The sequence below is a fragment of the Sciurus carolinensis genome, chromosome 1 (assembly GCF_902686445.1).
Source record: "Sciurus carolinensis chromosome 1, mSciCar1.2, whole genome shotgun sequence".
NCBI classification, from domain to species: Eukaryota; Metazoa; Chordata; class Mammalia; order Rodentia; family Sciuridae; genus Sciurus; species Sciurus carolinensis.
Window position 1 is genome coordinate 13,990,640 of NC_062213.1, and position 20,544 is coordinate 14,011,183.

Sequence of the window (20,544 nt, forward strand, 5' to 3'; positions counted from 1 at the left end):
ACTGCAATATTAGGGCACGCACTTTTGTTTAAAAAAAGAATAATAATCAAAAAGTAAAAGTCTCTACTGTCTCACGCCTTCCAATCACATTTCCCAGAAATGTCGGCTGACAGGAAACACATACCCTTCTCAGAATTTCTCCCACATGTAGATAAATATACATGTGCACTACACAGTTCTATTTTCACACACAAAAAAGGGCCAACTCTACAAACAGTGCTATAATTTGTTTTTTTTTTTCAATTAATTGATGATGGAAAGCATTTCATATTAACACATAAATCTCATTGTATCAGGTAACTTTTACTTTTCATTTTAAAATAATCTCACACGAGCTTACAAAATTAAGAATTTATAAAATACAGAGAATTTCTGTATAGCCTGTGACTCCTCAGACATCAACGTCTTTAAAAACTACAGTACAATTACTCAATTGCATCCGGAAATTAACTTTTGTACCCTACTACTGCTTCCTCAAGACACCTTATTCTAAGCCCACTAGTAATGTCTTTTTCCAGTGCAGCATCTGACCCAGAGCCAGACGTGGCCCCAGGGTGCCATGTCCTTAGACTGTCTTAATCTGGATCATTCCTCAGTCATTGTCTGTCTTCTGACCAGTTAGGTGGGTGTCTCTCAATTGGGGTTTGCCTGGCATTTCCTTCTTATTGAATCCGGGTTACGTACTTCTGGCAAGAATCCCTCAAAAGTCATGGCTGAGTCTAGGGCTGGAGCAGGCAAAGCAGAGGATGAGCCCAGAACAAGCACAAGGCACAGCTCCAAACAGTGGGGGAAAGTCAGGACCCAGGACACAGCCCCGGCTCCAAGGGCACACTAATTAGCCAAACCCAGCAAAACCCGAACAACAGCAGACTTCTGGCCATGGATTATAATCCATCAAATAAGAATTCATGAGTCCACATTGATGTAGATAATTGATTCTTTTTAATAGAAAAGAAAATTCTTCCTTAGAACAGAATTCTAACTGACACGGAAAGAAGAGATGACGAAAAGAGAAACTCACTGTTCAGCGAACACCACGGTGACAAGTGCTTCAGGCAGGGATTCTCAATGGGCATGAAAATGAGCTCAGTCAAAGTAGGAGACACGGAGCTATTGATATAGCTCTGCGCTCTCTCCCCCACAGGCACCTACAGAAAGAAGAGCAACCGCTGCACACCTGACAGGCGGAGAGAGCAGACATCATCAGAGAGCACAGACCAGCTCTGCACCTGATCTGCGGCAGCCAGGGGGACACGGCGATGCTGGCGCTTTGGTGACTGTTGAGCAGGATGCTGCTGACCAGTTGCACTATTCTTGAGGTTCAGCTGTCCACTGAAAGGTCCCTCACAATTCCTAGAAGACAGACTCATTCTTGGGACTCCAGGACCAAAGGATGCACACACCCTAACCTTGGAGAGGTCCTGCCGAAGAGATGGTCCAGCTCAGCATCCACACACACTCCTCTCTGCAGCCCACACCAGAGCTCAGGGCTGGAGCGAGGAAGCCAGCTGAGGCCCCATCCTCAGATGCAGTGGGTACAGCCGGAGCAGGGTGACTGCAGCACTGACTGTACCTGGACACGGAGGGATGTTCAGGGTTTAACAGAGCCACCGGCCATGGCGGTTTCATGTACAAGACCCTAACCGATCAGTAGGGTGCTATTTCTAAGATTTGCTGTTTGGGATTGATTCAAGAGCTGGAAGCTGCACCAAGCCCACCTGGACTCATTTCCAGTCTTCAAGCATAGCTCCTCAAAAGTGTACAGGCAGCCAACGCAGTAGTGAGAGTCCCACTTAATAATTATCAACCTTCATGGTGGACTTTACCACCAGCTTCACGTCCCTTTAGGTGCATCCCACAACTTTGAGAAAGGCATCATTATCTTTAAAACTCTGAGAGGGGAAGTAACCCAGCCAAGGTTGCACAGCTAGAGAAAGAGCAACAGACAGACAGAGAGAGAGATGGAGATTTGGCATCTGGAAGGCTGTTTCAGAACTAATCTGGAGAGCAGTTGGTCTCCCTGGCGAGGTCTCTCATTCTTGGCAGGACCATTATTGAGCTAAGGGCACACATCTTATCTCAATTTGTCTCTAAGCCACCTGATGAAGCATATTGTGAGCTCCATTTTCAAAAAGGAGATTTTTGTCCAAGACCTGTTTCCAATAAGGAGTGGGCTTCGAGCTCCCACTGAGTTTGGGGTCTTCTGGGGCCATGACACTTCTCTATACTTAGGCATTCCTTGTTGAAAGCAGACCACCTCCTGGACAGATAGGGTAGAGCGGGGAGGAGGAGAGAGCCTGCACTTCCCACCTTTGGGATGAGCAAAGGTGGAGACATGTTTAGAAAAGCTGGCTTCGGCCCTCCCTCCTCCCTCCTCCCCAGCACTACACCTGCTGAATTGAGTCTGGGTCACCTACCACACACCAGCTGGGTGGATCACAGAGACCCGCTTTACAAACAAGAGCCCAGGAAGAGCCCGGTAAGGCCCCGGGTAACGCGTCTGGCGTGGCCCCAGGGTGAAGCGTCTGCATGGGCAGAGCAGGGAGGAGTGGGAGTTGGGCAGAGAGGCAAGAGTCCACCACTGCTCTGCACCTGCTCAGCGGCCTCACAGGCCCTCGCCCACAATTCCCCACACGGGCACCATCTCCACGACTCAGAAACATAAAAAGATGGCGCCTTGTGGAGGTTGGTGGAGCTAAAAGGAGGTCATGGGGCGGAGCCCTGATCTGATAGAAATGTCCTTACAGAGAAACACTAGAGAGTATCACTCCCTTACCTGGTCCCAGACTCTTGGGAAGACCCAGCAAGAAGGTGAGCATCTCCAAGCCAAGGGACACTGTCTCCAGAAGCTGAACAAGGGCACCCCGACTGGGGACTTCTCAGCATCCAGAACCGTGAGAAAATAAGCTTCTGTTGCTGAAGCTACACAGTCTGCAGGATTGAGTTACAGTAGCCAGGGTGGACGAAGACAGGCCTGTCCACACACCAGACCAGAGGCCTGAGTGAATAGAGTCCTCATCACTAAAGCTCCCAAAATCAGTATAAGTATTTGATTATAATGTATTCATATGAACACCTGTATTATTAAAAAAAAAAAGTGAAAGAAAAACATGAAAGAAACAGAAGTTACGACCTTTTCTTCTTGGGCCTTATTGTGGGCTAACTGTGTCTCCCAGTCCCCATGATTGTGACCCTGTTTGAAAATAGGGTCTTTGCAGATATAAACAAAGTGAGAAGAGGTCCCGTTGGATGAGGTAGGGCCCAAACCTTCTAAGAAGACATGGAGGACACAGACACCCAGGAGAGGAGGTCAAGCGAGGTCATGTGAGGGCAGAGACAGGGTCAGATGCAAGCAACGAACAAGGACAGAAAGTGCAGCTACCTCCCAATGGTGTCTTCGGAATGCAGTCCTGCTGCCTCCTCCACCCAAACCTCCAGCCCACACGGCCGCGGGAGAACGCCCTCTGTGGTCTGAGCAATCTGACACGTACTGCTTATTACAGCAGCCCCAGGACACTGATACTCACCCACGGAAGAAAAGGTGTAAAGCCATGAAAGAAAATCATAGCATGTGTACAAAGGTCAGTTCTGCATACAGGGGTCATCATAACGGTCAGGATGGATGAGAATTCCCAAAGAATATCATGAGTTCTAAGATGTCAAATTCCACCCTCAGAAACATCAAGTTTCATTTTGAGTGACACAAAGATTGTCGATGTTGCTGGTTAGGAAGGTGAATTCAGTCCACTGATGGGGGTGGGGGATGTTGCCATGGTCTGAATGTTTGTGTCCCCCCTCAAATCCATGTCTCCAGCTCCTAACCCACAAGGTGATGGCATTCGGAGGCTGGGACGCAGGGCTGTGGCAAGGTGACGACGGTGAGTCCTCGGGATGGGATCGGTGCCCTTACAGAGGGTGCCCGGGCACGCCTCCGCCCGCCCACGACGGCAGGACAAGCATGAGTGAACCAGAGCAGGCCTCTGCCCAGGCCAAACCCGCCTCCTCAGTCGTGGGCCTCCAGGCCCTGGAACCGTGGGAAGTGGATTTCCATTGCTTATGAGCCACGCAGTCTATGCATTTCATTATAGCAGCCCACCCAGACGACAGGAGGAAAGGGGACAGGCTGGAGGGGACATGCTGGACTCCACAAGCTCCACCGGCCAACGGGAAAGCAGGCAGAAGGAGCCTCTCGGGTCTGCTGGGGCCTTGGGAGTCCCAAGGGTGTCAGTGTGAGTTGACCGGCTGGGAGCCCTGGAGCAGCAGGCCTGGTGCAGAGGAAACCCCCCAAGAAGCACCAGCCCACGCCTTCACCCCAGGCCGCCTCACTTCCCCGTCAGCCGTGCTCTGGGCTATTTTGACATGGCTGTTACCACCCTACACTCACACCCGCCCCTGCAGACACAAGGAGTCCCACCCACCCTGGGGACCTTTGTTCACGGTGGAAAACCCAAAGCAACACCTCCGGGCACAGCAGGCTGTGAGATGAGGGCTGCTGGCGAGCCCCTCTGAGGTTGGGAAGCAGGGCTTCCTGGCATGGGGCTGCAGGGGGGCCGCAGGGGTGGCAGCACCTGAGCCTCCCAGCAATAAGTGGGAAACCTGCCTCATGCTCAAGTGAGCCAAGGAGGCAGGGAAGGAAGCCCAGACACACCCTGTGTGCTCACGGGGCTCAGGAGGGAAGAGGACGCCCTGCTGTCCCAGCCAGAATTTCAGGCCAAGAAGGAACCGTGAAGGGCATGGAAATGCTAACGGGGGACCGGGAGGCATGGCAGAAGCAGTAGTTGCATTGGGCAGACGCCCCTTTAGAACAGGAGGTGAGGGTGGAGCCTGCAAAGCCCCATGGGGTGATCTCTGAGCTGCGCCCTGCAGCGGTTCAGGAGTGTGTAAGGACAGCCCCTCAAGCAACCGCTGCTCCTGGGCAGTGCAGCCAGGGTCAAGAGGCAAAGAGGAAGGGACAAGGGCCCGCTCTCCAGTCTCCCATCTGCCTTTGGACAACAGGAACTGGCCACCGGGCCTGCAATCCTTCGGGGACACAGTCACTGTCCACAGAGGGCCACTCTCTCCTTCATACAGGGCATGCACAGAACACCGCTCAAAACACTGCTGAGCAACTTGCCAGCACAGACCCGGAGCAATAGGGGGTGCCCAACTACTCCAAGCAGGCGAGAGGATAAGCCTGCAGCCAGGCCAGCACATCAGACAGGGCATGCCTGTCCCTCCAGGCCCCCCAAGACCTCCTGCGCACCACAGCACATGTCTCTGTTGCTGCCTGGCCCCCGAGGACAATGAGTCGGAGACCCCTGGTGAAGGACACCAGGTGGGGGCTGCATGTTGTGTTGTGTGTCAACTCCAACGTGCCCACAAGCTGTGCCCGGGGCTCCAGGAAGGCAGCTCAGAGGCTCCGGGAGCGGTGGGGGTCAGGGTCGTGTAGGGGCTGCGGCAGGGGCAGCAGGAAAGGCTGCGGCAGGGGTGCCCAGGAAGGCCAAGAGCGGGGCAAGAGCGGGGAGGCCTTGAGCGCGACGACAGCAGGCATCTCAGAGTCCTGGTCTCCATGGGTCCCTCTCCTCTTGAATTTATTCAGTGAGGTCACACTGTCAACAGGGAAGAGTCCAATGTCCTCAGGCAACTGCTCTCTGCCCCAGGTGGCCTTTCTGACCTCTCCACTCATGGCATCTCCTTGCCAACCAAGCTAGGCAGAAGCAAAAAGTCTGTTACAGTGTGGAATGTGGTGACAGCTTAGGACGGGACCTCGACATCACCCGACGGTGAGCTTCCCATCGTACGATAGGCGCCTATAGAAACACTTATTCCCACAGGTGTGTTCACACTCGCATATATGTATGCACTCAGGACTGTCAGCTGAGGAGGTCTGATGAGAGGACACCCGGCATCAACAAGCAGACTCGCACCCAGACTTTGGTTTCTAATACCATTTTCCAGTCAAACGAATCAGGACTATGGAGAGAAATTACTGATCCTAAGAAAATATATGAGATAAGCCCAGGGATCTCATAGTGCTAGAAAATATGGAAGAGTTCAAAACAAATATACAAAACCTCACAATGAGAAGGTATGTCAAAGGGATACAGGAATTAACTGAAAGAGGTTCCAAGAGACAAAGCTGGAAAACTTTGAGCAATAAAGTCAAATGGAATTATAACCCAAACAAATTTTAATTATGAAATAAACATGAGTCCATAGCAATAATAGTAAATAAATGAGAGAGAAGGGACAAATCTCCCATGTAAAAAAATTCCAAAAAACTCTATGTAGATATTCTCTGCATAAAGAAGAGGGAACATAAACTCCCACTCCCTCTTTTATTTTGGGGAGAGGGGCGACTGGGGATTGAACCCAGGGGGTGCTTTACCACTGAGCTATGTGCCCAATCCTTTTTATTTTGAGACAGGGTCTCACTAAGTTGCCAAGGGCCTTGATAAGATGCTGAGACTGGCCTGGAACTGGAGATCCTCGTGCCTCAGCCCCTGAGTCATGGGATTCAGGTGTGCACCGCAGAGCCTGGCAAATCCCCGCTCCGCAACACTGGCTGTGCATGGTGACTTCCATCCACAAAACCCAAATACACAAAGGAGATGAGAAAACAGACAGACACCCTATCTGCAGGGTGTTCGGGAACTTTTGGGACCACCTTTACGATGCTGCACCACCTTTAAACGTCTCCTGAAAACAAAGTTTGTTCTGAACACGTATATGGAGGTTTATGTTCAAGTTCACGGTGGTTGGTGACGGGGTGGAGCGGGGAGCAGATACAGCATCACGGCACTACGCACCTGGGCGCTGCCTTGGGTTTTTGCTCCCATCGCCGACTCCAGTTAAACCCTAGCAATTTCATCAGCTGGAAAATGGGTGGTGGCCGTGTGGGGGGTGACGCTGGGGGACACCAGAGGCCTTCCGGTGCTCTGCTTTCAGGGGCAGCTGACCGAGTTCAGGTCTAAAGAACCAAAGCACGCATTGGCTCCGTGCCCACTGGTGCAGCATCTTCAGGGTCTTGCAGGGTCACAGACAAAAATGTCACCTGATCCTGAGAACGGTCCCCTCTGCAGAGGTGGAAGGAGGCTCAGAAGGGCCAAGAGCCTTCTTCCCGGCCCCGGGTGGACAAGCCGCAAGCACACAGGGCTCTCAGGTCTCCTTGTGGGCTCCGCAACCTGCCAGAGGGTGAACGTGTTCCTGTTCCTCAGATAAACCTGGATCCCAAGGGAGCGGAGAGGTGAAGGGTGAGCCCTGGAGAGGAACGCCGCGGAAGTGGAGACCGGCTGGGACGGGGAGCGTCGCTCTGGGAGAACGGCAGGCAGAGACACTCCGGACGGTGGTCGCCGGGTGGTGGCACCTCCATGGGTGGAGCCAGGGGTCCTCTCGTGAGCCTGAAGTTAAAAAAAAGGGGCGGGGAGTTGAAACTGTCCAAGAGCCCAGAGCCCCAGCGTCGCTCCAACTGCATGAGCCACACATTCCCCTTTGCCATCTTGGACACATTACCTAACGGCCTCCATTTCCTCCGAAGTTGTGAAGACTGAAGGAGGTAGTATATGCAACGTGCGGGGAACACCCGGCACAAGGCACCTGAGCACTCCTGGTCTTTGCTGTTTCCACCGGGAGCCCCGCCTGCACCATCTTCACCATCTCTACTAGTACCAGCACCACCACCAGCACCCGCAGCACCACCGGGTGAGGACAGTGCCTTATCAGCGGAGCCTCGTCCTATCTGGTGGAATTCCCGTGCCTCGCATACTTTAGGACTGACGGATAAAGTGCACAGACAAGTGAAGAAGTGAACAAAGAGGTGGATACATTCCTACAACGGGGACAGTGCATCTTAAAAGGCAGGCAGCCCCTGGGTCCCAAGACCTGTTGTCCAGAGTTATCTCTAGTCCCAGGAGTCTGATGCTACAAATACAGCAGCGCTCAATAAAAGCCTAATTGCTGCTTAAGCAAGGAAGAGACAAAGAATAACAGCGATCAGTGGAGCTCAGCGTAGGTAAGCATCAAAGTCGGAGGCAGAACAAGGGAACTCCTGCCCACCAGGCATGGGCCCCCTGCTGCAGAGCTGGGGCAGTGAGGACGGAAAGGGTCCCCTGGGGCTTGACACCTGAAGAGTGGCGTAGGGGCCAAGGTAGTCAACCCGCCCTACAGTCCAACCTGAGACCTGTTAAATGCAGTGTCTGGATACACTGTGTCTCCCCCAGTGTGGTGGTCATTTTTTGTTTTTTTGGGGGTACTGGGAACTAAACCCAGGGGTGCTTTAACACGGAGTTCCACCCCAGCCCTTTTAACTTTTTATTTTGACACAGGGTCTTGCTAAGTTGCTTAGGGCCTTAATAAGTTGCTGAGGCTGGCCTCTAACTTACCATCCTCCTGCCTCAGCCTCCTGACTTGCTGGGAAGAGAGACATGTGCCACTGCACCCAGACTGATGCTCAATTTTATGTCTCAACTTGGTTGGGCCACCGGATGCCCAGAGAGCTGGTTAAACAGTACCTCTGTGGGTCTCAGTGAGGACATTTCCAGATGAAATTATCACCTGAATCTGCAGAGCAAAACCAGAACCCTCTCCCATGTGGGCGGCATCATCCGATATGTTGAGGATTAGAACAAACAGACGAATAGAAAAGGGTGGAGCCAGGCTGAGCTGGGTCTCTGCCCTGCTGCTGGAGCCGGCACGGTCTTGTCCTGTGCTCAGGCTTCCTGGTTCTCAGGCCTTAACCTCTGGCTGGAATCTACAGCAGCGCCTCTTCAGCTCTCTGGCCTTGCAGCCACACCACACGCTTCCTGGGCCTGCAGACTCTGGACGACTGGTCGTCCAACTTCACAGCTAGAAACCGCATGAACCAAAGCCTCCTCATAAAGGCACCTCTCTCCACATACGCTCTAGATGTCAGTAGGGGCGTGGACGCAGACATGCGTAAAGCTATGTACCCGTCTTCGTCTTCCATCCGTTCTGCTCTCTGGAGAACCCTGACTGATAGGGCCTGTGCTTTGTAAAGGCTTAAAGACAGAGACAAGTTAGCCTCTCCTGGCTCCATGCAGCCTGTCTCAGCACCTGGGTCGTAGCAGGAAAGCGGAAGAGGAGAGGGAGGGAGGATGGCAGGAGTCAGCACGTCCCGCCAATCACCACAGAAGCTGCCGGAGAGTCCGTGAGACCAGGCTCTGCTCTCAGGAAAAGTCAGCAGACCTACCACGGGCGGGACCCCAAGCAGATCAGATCCGTTGCCATGGATGGGCTGTAGAGAGAAAGAGCCTGGTCCTCAGAAGACACAGAGCGAGGAGAGAGCAGAGAAATCCAGGCGAGAAAGCGGGGAAGAGGGAGGAGAGCCAGGAGCAGCTGGAGCCCAGGAGACAGGCTTGGGATCAGGTGGGGCGGGTTCAAGGGCTGGATTCAGATGGTCCACTCTCTCACTGAAGAGCTGCCCTCTGCTTAGCAACGCGACCTCCCTGAGTCTCCAGCTCCTTCACCAGTGCGACTGGGGAGCCACAGAGCTGGCCGCACTCCCTGGGCCTTCCCTCGGAGCAAGAACACCAGCTCTTCCACTTGATTCCAGGCACCTGGCCCCGTGGCACACCACAGGGTCTCAGTACATATGTGTGCAATCAAAAATAGACACTCGGGCAATAAAGAAAGGAGAAAACTTTATAAAGTCCTCAGCAGATGGCAGGGCTCACTGTGTCTCTCAAAGAAGACTGGCCAGCCCTGGAAGGAGGAAGACTTCTGCATCGTCTTACCTTCCGAGCCAAAATCAGTGTCCTGAAATTCAGTCAACCCAGGAAAACTGCCCCCAAGCACATCCTAGGTGACCGTCATGAGGCCAAAGGCTGGAGAGAGCTAGACAGGGCCCAGAGCCTTCCCACAGACATGTCCCACCCGGGAAGAAGAGCTGGTGATCACAGAAGTCCACCACTGCTTCTGAAGAAGGAGTGACCCTCCACGGGGACTGATGAGAACTGAAGCTGCCACAGCCTGGCCTCTAATGATAATGGTACTGATGACCATCACAGCAATGGCTGTGCGGGGTGCTCATCTGTGTGGCCCGCGGCGGAATACGCTGGACTGAAGGAGACTCAGGAACACCTCTGTTTTCAAGGGTCAGCCCACCCTTGGCTCCCCACCTCTGCCACGGCCTGGCAGGCATCAGGGAGGCAGCCCCAAGACTGCAGGTCTGACCGTGCGTGCCCAGGGACAGACATTACCACAAGAAACAAAATGAGCACATTTTCCCGAGGCTTATGAATCCCTCCTCTGCATTTGCCCTCATGTCCTGACATTAGCTGAACTCAGTCTTTTACTACTAAAAATAAACTTCAGGTCAAATGCAATGCATCAGAAACCTCAATATGAAACCACAAGAAACAGTAATAGAGAAATAGGCCAATACCAGAGGTGGTTTGAAAAGATGTTTCTGTTTCAAGTGTCGCGTTGTGAGTGGGCCAGGACTTCTTTTACTGCTGTGAAAACTGAATAAAGGAAGTAACCTTTACACATGTCCTGGTAGCTAAAAACACAGATAGGAGGGCAAGAACACACTGATGCTATCTCACCAGGGCTGGAGGGGGCCAGCGTGGGAATAACAGGCAGGGAGACCAGAGAAGCTACCAGGGCAGGCAAGGCCAGGAAAGGTGCCCAAAAGAGCAAGGGAGGTAGGGAATGTGAAAAGCAAATAAGTCAATTGTCTTCATCTGTTTTCTGTTACTATGACAGAAGACCTGAGACTGAGTGCTTTAAAAGAAAAGAGGTTCATTTTGGCTTACAGTTCTGTAGGCTGGAAAGCACAAGATCAGGCAGCAGGGCAAGCGGGTAGGTGCACTCAGAAGGCTGACCTCTTGTGATAATCAATCCAATCCACCAAAAAGGTATCCAGCACTTCATGAGGTTTCTACCCCCTGACCCAAACACTCCCACCAGGCCTCTCCTCCCAGCGCTGTGCAGCAGAGACTTGAGGCTCCAGTACATGAACTTCTGGGAAAGAGACTCAAACCACAGCACCAACCAGCGGGGAAGAGCATCCTGCTCCAGGTGCCGGGAGGGGCCCAGGTGAGAGCCAGCAATGCTGCGACCGTCAAGAGGCAGACAGGTCAGGGGCAGGAAGGAGGAGAAAGAGCAGGGGCTCCGACTCACCAAGCACTTCCGCCACACTCCTGGCCACCCAGCAGGCACAGGCCATTGAGCAGCTGAGAAAGGAAGTTTGGAGAGCCAGAAGGACCTGGCCAGGGTCACCCGGGGAGTGGGGCAGAGTTGGGACAAAAGCCCAGTGTGTTCCACGGCAGGAGCCGAGCACAGTCCAGGCTCAGGGGAGGAAAAGCGTGAGGGCCTCCTATCCGCCCAGGTAAGTGGCACCTGGTGGGCAGACAGGCTCCCGAGTGGGAAAGGGCCGGAGCAGAGCCACAGCACATGCTGATGCAGGGCCCTGGCCAGAGCCTGCAGACCAGCCCTGCCTAGGACATGAGAACCCCAGCACCCGCCTGCTCTGTGTTCCAGGGGCTGGATTCTAGGGAAGCTGCTCCTCTCTCACCCTCAGACCGCCTGGCCATGCCCTCTGCTCACAGAAGGCAGACGACACTGCTCTCTCCACGGCCCAGCACCAAAGGGCTGTTCTGCTTTCAGCTACTTGTCCAGGGCCTGGAGTCCCCTCTGCCCTCTTCTCCCATCCTGGAGCAGCTGGCTCCAGCCCTGCAGGTGCAGCGGGGACGGAGACCGACAGGACAGGACACCAGCTGGACAGGAGCAGGGCTCCCGGAACACCCTCCATGCGGCCGGAGCCCTGGCAGCCACAGGAGGCAGGCAGCGCCAGCAGGAAGGCGGTTGGCTACACACGCTGCAGACGGCTTTCCACACCGGCTGCGGGAAGTGATCGCGAAGCGAAGATGAACGGCAAGTGTGCACCCGGCACGGGCTCATGGGCTCCAGGGCCTCTAATCGGCTCCCGGAGGCCTATTCACAGGCATCCCTCACGGGCCTGGAGACAGCACCCTCCGTCGCAGACGGCCCCTGCCCGGCCTCCCATGCACCGCAGCCCTCTGTATCCACGGCTTCTGCATCTGCAGATTCAACCAACTGCAGACGGAAAACACCTGGGAGAAACACCTGCATCTCTCCCGAACGTGTACAGACATTGTCCTTGTTCCCCAGACCACGCGATGTGAGAGCTACCTACAACAGACCATCTAGAGGTGACTTCCGTGCGTGGGAGGACGGGCATGGACACATGTACAGTATGCCACTGTACCAGGGACTGGCGCATCCTTGAACCTGAACGGATCCCTGGAGATACCCAGGGGTGGCTGTGCCTGGCACGACCGGCATGTCCCACCTGCGTGCCTGACTCCCTCACCTGAGCGAAGGACTAGGCCCTGCTCGCTCCACCTCTGCCTGCTCTGGGGACGCTGAGCTGCAGGGCAGATCAGGCCGGCAAGTGCCTGGAGAGAGGCCGAGGGTGGCGCCACGTGGTGACTCCACAGTCACCCCGTCTGCACTCGCGACCCAATCCCCTCACCACCACCCCTCACCCCACTCCACCCTTGCACACCTTTCAAATTGGTGGTGGGATCACACCGTTTCCATCTCACCGTGCCATTTATTCTTTCCAACATCTTGCTTTTAGAAAAGGTCGTACTGACCTCGCCCATTCCCCTCCTTAGACGACTTTCGTCTTTGGTTCTTTCGTCCCCGTCTCTACTCTTCCCACTATTCATTCATTGGCTCTGGGCCAGTCTGTGCCAGTGATCGGTCACGTCAGACTGTCCCTGCTCTGAACCAGCTCTCCAGCGACGTGGGGCAGGCAGAAGAGGGAGCGAAAGAAATTTCAACCCGCGCAGCCGCCACGGTGCAGGAGCTGTATCTTCTTTTTTTGGTCCTAGGGATTGAACCCAGGGGTGCTTAACCACTGAGCCACATCCCCAACCTTTTATTTTTTTTTATATTGAGACTAAGCTAAGTTGCTTAGGGCCTTGCTAAGTTGCTGAGGCTGGCTTTGAACTTGCAACCCTCCGGCTTCAGCCTCCTGAGCCCCGAGGATTACAGGCGTGAACCTCCACACCTGGCTGGAGCCTTAGCTCAAGCTGCCCGGTGCAGCCCAGTGCAGGGAGTCAGCAGCTCTGCTTGGGATGAGGGCTGTGCATGGCCCCCAAGGGACCTCCCAAGCCAGTTCCCAGGCTGACGTGGTCGGGGGTGAAAGGCAGGGAGAAGAGCAAAGCAGGTGAGATGGCTGGCACACAGACAGAGCAAACCAATGCAGACCCCTTTCACTGTGGAGCATTTCCTCCTCCACCCCAGGCGCCCACTCTCACTGGACACCCACGGCCCCCTCAGGAAGTCGCACCGATGCCGTCCCTAGCCTCCCGATGCAGAATCTGGAGCTCAGCGGGGCTGAGTGATTCAACCAAGGTGAGGCGAGGAGCCCAACGGGAAGACGAGGTCTGAAGCCCGGGCTTCAGCTCCTCCCTCTACGCCGGGCAGCCACACAGTAGGGCAGCTGGAGCACATGACGGAGGAAACGTAGATGGGCTGGGCAGAGAGGAAGGCCTCCAATCCGGGTGCCCCTTGAAATCTGGCCGAGTACATAACCCACCTGCTGCTCCTCGCCCCAGAGCAGTCGCCAGTGTCAGAGCAAGACAGACGGACAGGAGCGGGGAGCTCACCCACGAGGCCACGCACTTGCCCTCAGCTAGGAACAGGGTCAGCTGCCTGGGCACAGGACTGGCTGGGCCAAAGGCGAGGCCCAGGCCAGGGCGCGGCAGTGGGCACGGGTTTCCGAGGCAGTCTAGGGCACCCCAGGATCACAAGCTGCAACTCCAGAGCCACACCCCAAGTGCTGTTGCTGAAACTCGACTCTAAAGGCTACTGTGCTCCCTGGAGGTTCAGGAGGCATCCCTTACCTGGAACATCCCATCTTTAGTTCAGGGAAGGGCGGCGCTCAAATCCTGGAGTGCTGAATGGATATGCCTTTTCTCAGATGAAAAAAGCACCTAAGTCCCAGGTTTAACCGGATTCTAGGAGTACATAAGGAAAAGAGAATTATTAATATGAGTGTTTCTCTGGAATGGATTTGATAATAATTCATTCACTAAAAAAGTTAAAACTTCATATTTACTATATGCCAAGTGAGAAGCAGCCCAAAAGGCATTTATTTAGTAACTATTATGTGCCAAGCCTTTTATACCTCAAGATAGGATCTGAGATCCCCATTGTTTCAGAAAGCACACAAGCAGCCAGCCAGAACGGGCTGTTGAGTCCTCCGGACTCCCAAGGCCCTGCCCATCAATCACGTCCCCTTTCCACTGAGCTTTTCATTCATCTGATAGCAAGAATTATAGGTGGAAAGGAGCAAGCCACATACCCAATTAACTGCAGGCTGGGAAGGGCTTGTCCTTGGAGGCCCGGCTCATCCCGTCCACGGTGGAGATTGTGCATCAGATTAACTCCGTCATCAATTTTATCTAAGCTCCACACCATCATCAGGCATGTGATCTGTGGCCATCATGCATTACTTACTCAGGGAACAAACACTGTAGTGTCATCAGAGGTTGCTATCGTAACGGATCACTGAGATGGCAGCATGGGGTGGCCAGAAGAATGGGACTGTGCAGAAAGGAGGCAAGGAGGCCCCTGGTCTCATTGGCTCCGGGAGGAGCTCCTGGGGAACCCCAGAGCTGGGCCTGGTGCTCAGACTGGGGGCTCAGGCACACACCCCCTCTGTCCTGCAAGGACAGGGACGCTGCAGTGTGGACTCCACAGAAAGCCACATTAAAGGTTTAAAATCACGTTCATGGTGGGAGGACCCTGCCAGCACAGACTCAGCATAAAGACACTGGAAAGTTCCGAGGGGCAATCTGCCTTCAGTTCTGGGAAACATCTCTGCCCCACAGGTGGGAGCAGCAGGCAGGTGTCTTGTGTTTCCAAGCCACGATGAATTCCCCCTCTCTCCTCTGGGAAGGACATGTTGCTTTGAGGCCACACTCTCCACTCGGAAGTGGGCATCATGGACAGACCTGCAGCTGTCCTGCAAGGCTGGGCAGAGCCCCTGCATCCGCGCTGTAAGTGCTGGTCAAACACCCAGTGTGCAGAGTCCAGTTCCAGCAGAAAAGCGCAGTGGACGGCCACGCACTCTGACCCCGTCCCCAGCACCTCTGCGCCCGCGAGCATGCGCCCACCCTGGCTCCCCCCCAAGCACTTAGGTGAGGGAGACACTTTCTGCCTCGTTGTCAAAACACAATCTCTTGGTTGCCCAGAAAGGAGAGCAGCATGGCTTCCTGGCTGAGGTGGGCTCTTATCAGACCCCCAGGGTTGGCGTCCACCCCTCCCGCTCAAAAGGCCTTTTGAGGGGCCTCAGCAAGTTAAACCCCCTGAGCCTCAGATTTTTGTTGTAAAGATTTGTTCCTAGTATTAAGTGAGAATCTTTGCAGAGCATAAAATTGAAAGCACTTAGAAATGTCAGCTCTTACGATCACTTAAACAGATGCTTGAGACTTCACTCATTAGACAACTCCTAATAAGAAAAAGCAGGAAGTCAAGTCTCCCCTCTTGCTATCTCATGGGTGACTCACTCGGTGCAGGGGCTCAGCACCTGGGGCTGGGGGCACTACGTGAGGCAAGCAGAGTCCAGGAGGGACCGGGGCTCACGGCAAAGGTCCCCGCTGCAGCGGGGCTGTGGCCCTCACTTCTCAGTACCCATCTGAGAAATGGGACGCACTGCACCTCCCGGGCGTGCCGTGGGGCGAGATCAGTCAGCGCAGGGAGGAGCGGCTCTGCGCACCACACGGTCCCGAGGAAAGGCCGTTCCTCACAGCCACAGAGCCGCCGACCAGCAGCCTCTGCAAAGGATGCTCCACTCAGGACTGTCCATGGGGACCCCCTGAACACCCACAGTGATCCCCGGGGGGTCAGGACACAGGTACATTCTCATTTTAAAGAAATGGAACCTGACGCTGAGATGGGGCAAGGAAGCAAACAGAAAAGTGCGGAGGAACCATTGCCTGTGAGCTGCCCCCACCCGGTCCGCATGGTCTGTGGGGACAGTGATACCAGAGAGCTGGCTCCTGCGGAGAAGGAACCTCTCTCCAAGGCAGCCAAACTGATTAATGTTTTTAATTAATGCTTTTAACCACACGCAAGGAGCAATGTTCCGTGGAAATCGGGGAACCCAGATTTTTAAGTTTCTCCCAGGAGCTGCAGGCGCAAGGGGGAGAGGCTGGCGCAGCTGGGGGACCCAGAGCCCAGTACAAAGTGACATCCGCTCGCTCTGAGTTGACAACGACACCCTCCCCCTGACCTGTTCCAGCAAGCCATGGGCCCTCTAAGGATGCTCTCCATGTTTCCCAGATGTCTCCTGGGATTGCAAACGAGGGCTGTGGGACCCTGTGTCCTACTGTGCTGTCTGAGGAACCTGAGTGACCATGACAGCAGATCCAGGATCCCCAGGATCCCCAGGAGGCGAGAGGCAGGGGGTGGTGAGACCCCAGCACATGAGTCATTCTGCTTTGGGATCTGTCAGCAGAATTCTCAGCATGTCACCAGTCCCGGGTCCTCCATTCCTCTCCATAAGCTGGAAGGCAGGGCCATGTTATCTTCATTTCTCCACCCGGAAGGGAGGCACAGTGGCTGGGCAACCTGAACAAGGAAAGGCAGTGCCGAGTCACCATGCTGGAGCATGCCAGTAATCCCAGTGAAGAGGGAGGCTGAGGCAGGAGGATCACAGGTTTGAGGCCGGCCTCAGTAACTTAGACCCTCAGCAACTTAGCAAGACTTTGTCTCAAAGTTTAATAAAAGGGCTGGTAATACAGCTCAGTGGTAGAGCAGCCCTGGGTTCTGTGCCCAGCACCAGGAGAAGAACAAAAGAAAAGAAAGGCCGTGCCCAAGGAGAGGCAGGCAGGTCTCCGACAGAAAGACGGGAGGCCTGGGAAAGACACAGCAGCCAGGCGGCCTCAGCCTCTGAAGCAGGGGCCTTGAATGCCACCTAGGCGTTGCCCAGGCAGTGGAGCCAACTGGCTGTACAGACTGCAGCCAGGACCAGCTGCCCCACAGGCAGGGACCCTCAGCCGCCCGGCCAGAGGGAGAAAGCCAGCTGTGAAATAAGGCCACACACGCCACCTTTTTACCTTGAAATCAGCCAAACCCCGTCCGTCCACTGCAAGCAGACCACGGGCACGGCCTGTGGCACCTACAGCGGCTCTGCTGGGTGGAAGAGGGTGACACCACGCTGCCAGGAAGCCCCTGAGCAAGGCCAGCCTGGGAGAGGTCACTGCCCTGAGGGAGGCCTCAGAACAGGCGTGGCGAGGCCTCTCCCGAGGTCAGCAAGCTGGCTCCCTCGCTCGCCAGATTCCAAGAAGGCCAGACGGCCGGACACTGAGGTACGGGTCCCGGCTCAGGATGCAGGCTGCCAGGCCGGAGCTGGTCCCCACCACACAGCTGAGTCTCCATGGGCGGTCGACTTGACCTCTCTGGTCCTTGCCTGAAAATCAGGCACAGAGCAGCTACCTTCCCAGATCCAGGCGGCACCGCGGTCAACGTGAGGCTTAGCACAGGGGCCGGCTCACAGGAGGTGCCTGACAGACACCTCGTATTCCGTCCAGTCGCTGCCACGTGTCCCTGCTGCCCACCAGGCAGACCAGAGCTCCAAACAGTCCTGAATTCGAATCCCAGTTGCTTGACCTCTTACGTCTGTTTCCTCACCTACAAAAGATGTGACAGCCACAGGGAAGGGGACCACCGAGGATATAGGGGACGCCACTGAGCAAGCGCTGCAGCGTGAGCCTTCAAACACGACGGTCCCAACCCAAACCCGGGACATTCTACAAAAGGGCTGGCCAGCCTCTGCCACAAGGTCAGGGGAGCAGCGCCAGGGAGCTGCTGCAGGTTAACGGCAAGGTGAAGAGAGGAGGCTGCCACGCACCACGAGACTCAGCAGCAGGGGAAACGGTTCACAGGACATCAGGAACCTGGTGCGACCCCAGCCTGCGCGTTAGACAACGGAGCGGCCGCACGCTGAACTTCCTGGGTTTGACGACTCCCCAGGGTTACCCAAGAAGATCCCTTGTTCTGAATACTCAGGGATAAAAGGTCATGTCTGCACCTTATTCAAATAGGAGAGAGAGATTTTGCCGGGTAAGTTAACAATTGGCGAAGCTGGGTGTACAGCAGTTCTGGGTGTCATCCTGCTGGTTTCTTTTCTCTCCTAGTTTGAAGGAAGTCATCAGAAGCAGAGATGACCAACAGCTAAAGAACAGGAGAGAAGCAGGTCTGAGGAACTGAGTACCAACCTCTCATGCAAGCAAACAATAAAGACCTTTCTAGCAAAACCCATGGTACCGACTTACAAACACTGCAATTCACAGTGTAGAAAACTACAAAAGATAAAACTGAAATTAAATTGAACCACCACCTCGTCCCACCAAGGAAAAGAAAGGAGAGTGGATCATTAATAGGAACCCACGCCAGCTTTCACAGGACCCAGAGAAACAAATAGGACACAGTCTTGCCAGTAGGCAGCAGGCGCATGGGTGAGCTGGCATCTGATCCCAGGTAGCAAAACAGGGATTCCGCAGGCAGAGGGGTGGCGGGCACCTCAGGCCAGGGCAGCTGTGAGACCAGACTAGCCTTCCTCTGCGTCACAGCCTCCCCCCAAAACCCAGAGGTAGACTGCAGGGGCCCCGGCCCACGTCTCTCTACTGCCCTATGTATCCACACAGTACTGTACACAGCAGGTGCTCAATACTTGTTTATAGCCAGAGTCACTGACATCCATCTTTTCAACAATACCCAGACTATCTCTGGAAGACCCATTAAACTGGTCACAGCCAGGTCATCAGGGAGACAGGACTCTGGGGACAGGCAGGCAGGAGGTTCCATTGAAGTGGTCTCCCTGTTAGACCTTGTGTCTTGTGATGACTTACTGCTGGGATCTGAGCATGGTCTGTCCCCACTGAAGCTCCTGTTGAAGTGACTGTCCCAGCGGCGTGGTGTTGGGAGGCGGGGTTGTGAAGAGGTCGGCAAGTTGCTCGAAGGCACTTAGCCCTGGGTTATTTCTCACGGGTGAATGGGTTCTTGCTTGTTCTCGCGGACTATTTACTGGAACAGCAGGTTGTTACCAAGCAAGGCTGCCCTTGGTGTTCTGCCTCCGCCGCACCTGCCTGCTTGTCCTTCTGACTCCCGCCATGTTACGAAGCAGCACGAGGCCCTCACCAAACACAGCTGCACAATCTGGGACTTCCTGGCCTCCAGAACTGTGAGCCTAAATGAACTTCTTTCCAAATTACCATCTCGGGTGTTCCATTACCAAGAGGAAACGTGCTAAGATGCTAACTCAAAATATTTATTTCATTTTGTTTTGTTTGAACGCAAGAGAGGAAAAATAAATAAATGAATGCAGTTACCGTGCGAGCCTGTTCTGACCTCTGCTGTACAAGGCCTGGCCTCTGGCACCCAGCGTCACTGACTGAACACCCTCCAACTCGGTGAGGATGGAGGGTCTAGGGGGACTGAAGACCCAGGAGCAACGGCAGCGTGGATGAGCCTGGAGGAGGTTCAGATGTGGCGAAGGCCGGTCTGTGTGTGTCTGAAATCCTGGCTCTGCTCTGAAAGCCATGGGGGAGAGCGAGCCCCCTGGAACCCTACGCCGCAGCTACCCAACTCCGACAGGGAGCCCGCCAGTGCTTCCCGACCCCCACGCAGGAGGGAGGCAGGGCGTACGCCATCGGACAGCTCAAGAAACCGGGGCAAGAATGGTCAGGAAAGGTAGGTGTCCACGGGCCAGCAGAGCAGAAAGGGTGGTCAGTGCGGGAGGAAGTCGAGCTGGCTCCAAAAGTCCCCACGCACTCCCCCAGGAGGGACAGGGAGGTCCCCCAAGGCCCGGGGAAGAGGGTGTAGAGCTGAAGACCACTGGTTTCCAAGCGAAGTCGCCCGGAAATGTGGCCCGGGTGAGTCAGGAAGCAATGCCCAGCAGTACCGTCTCCTGTGAGGACTGCAGGGGACGAGAGGCTCTGTCACCTTACAGTGCCATGCGAATCTCACCACCGAAACCCAGGATGTGGTGTGGCGTGGGAGGAAAGGGGCTGGAAGGCTGGAGGGACGGGAGGCTTTCCCTGAGCCGCGGAGGGCAGGTCACCCCCTCGACCACCTCAGACTTTCCTTTGTGAACCTCCACTTGCCTTCGACTTTCCCTCACAAACATCCTCCCGCCGTAACTGGGGGCGTCAAGTGATTAAGTCACCACCAAAAGTAAACAGTTTCGTTTCTCCAACCCCAAAAACCTCCCTTCCTGCCAGCACGCTTGGGTCTTGTCACCCAGAACATCAAAGCCACTGCTTTCAGTAAAAGCCTCTCTGATCACCTGGGTGACCTGTGCAGATAAACACAACCACCATGCCCTGCAAGGGCCACTCCTTCCCCTGCTCCCAGGGGAGCCCAGGCAGCAGGAGCAGAGCCACAAGCCAGTGCCTCCCTCCTCGGGCCCAGTCTAGGTCACTTTCCCCACCAAGGGCTTCCTGCAGAGGAAGGAGGCTGGATCAGGCAATCTCTGTGTCTCTTTCATATCTAGAATTTACTGAT

The 20,544-nt window shown here is 54.8% G+C and overlaps 1 long non-coding RNA gene across 4 annotated transcripts in view; it reads right to left on the bottom strand.

The window, feature by feature from the left end:
* Nucleotides 1-6,174: 6,174 nt before the first annotated feature.
* The window catches only part of LOC124973028 (uncharacterized), a 148,435-nt gene continuing 134,065 nt past the window's right edge, over nt 6,175-20,544 (bottom strand). For all 4 annotated transcript variants that reach the window (XR_007106618.1, XR_007106610.1, XR_007106622.1 and 1 more), the window contains 2 exons: nt 13,878-13,991; nt 6,175-7,379 (listed from right to left, as the gene is read on the bottom strand). This is a non-coding gene — a long non-coding RNA (uncharacterized LOC124973028). The remainder of the gene's footprint in view (nt 7,380-13,877; nt 13,992-20,544) is intronic.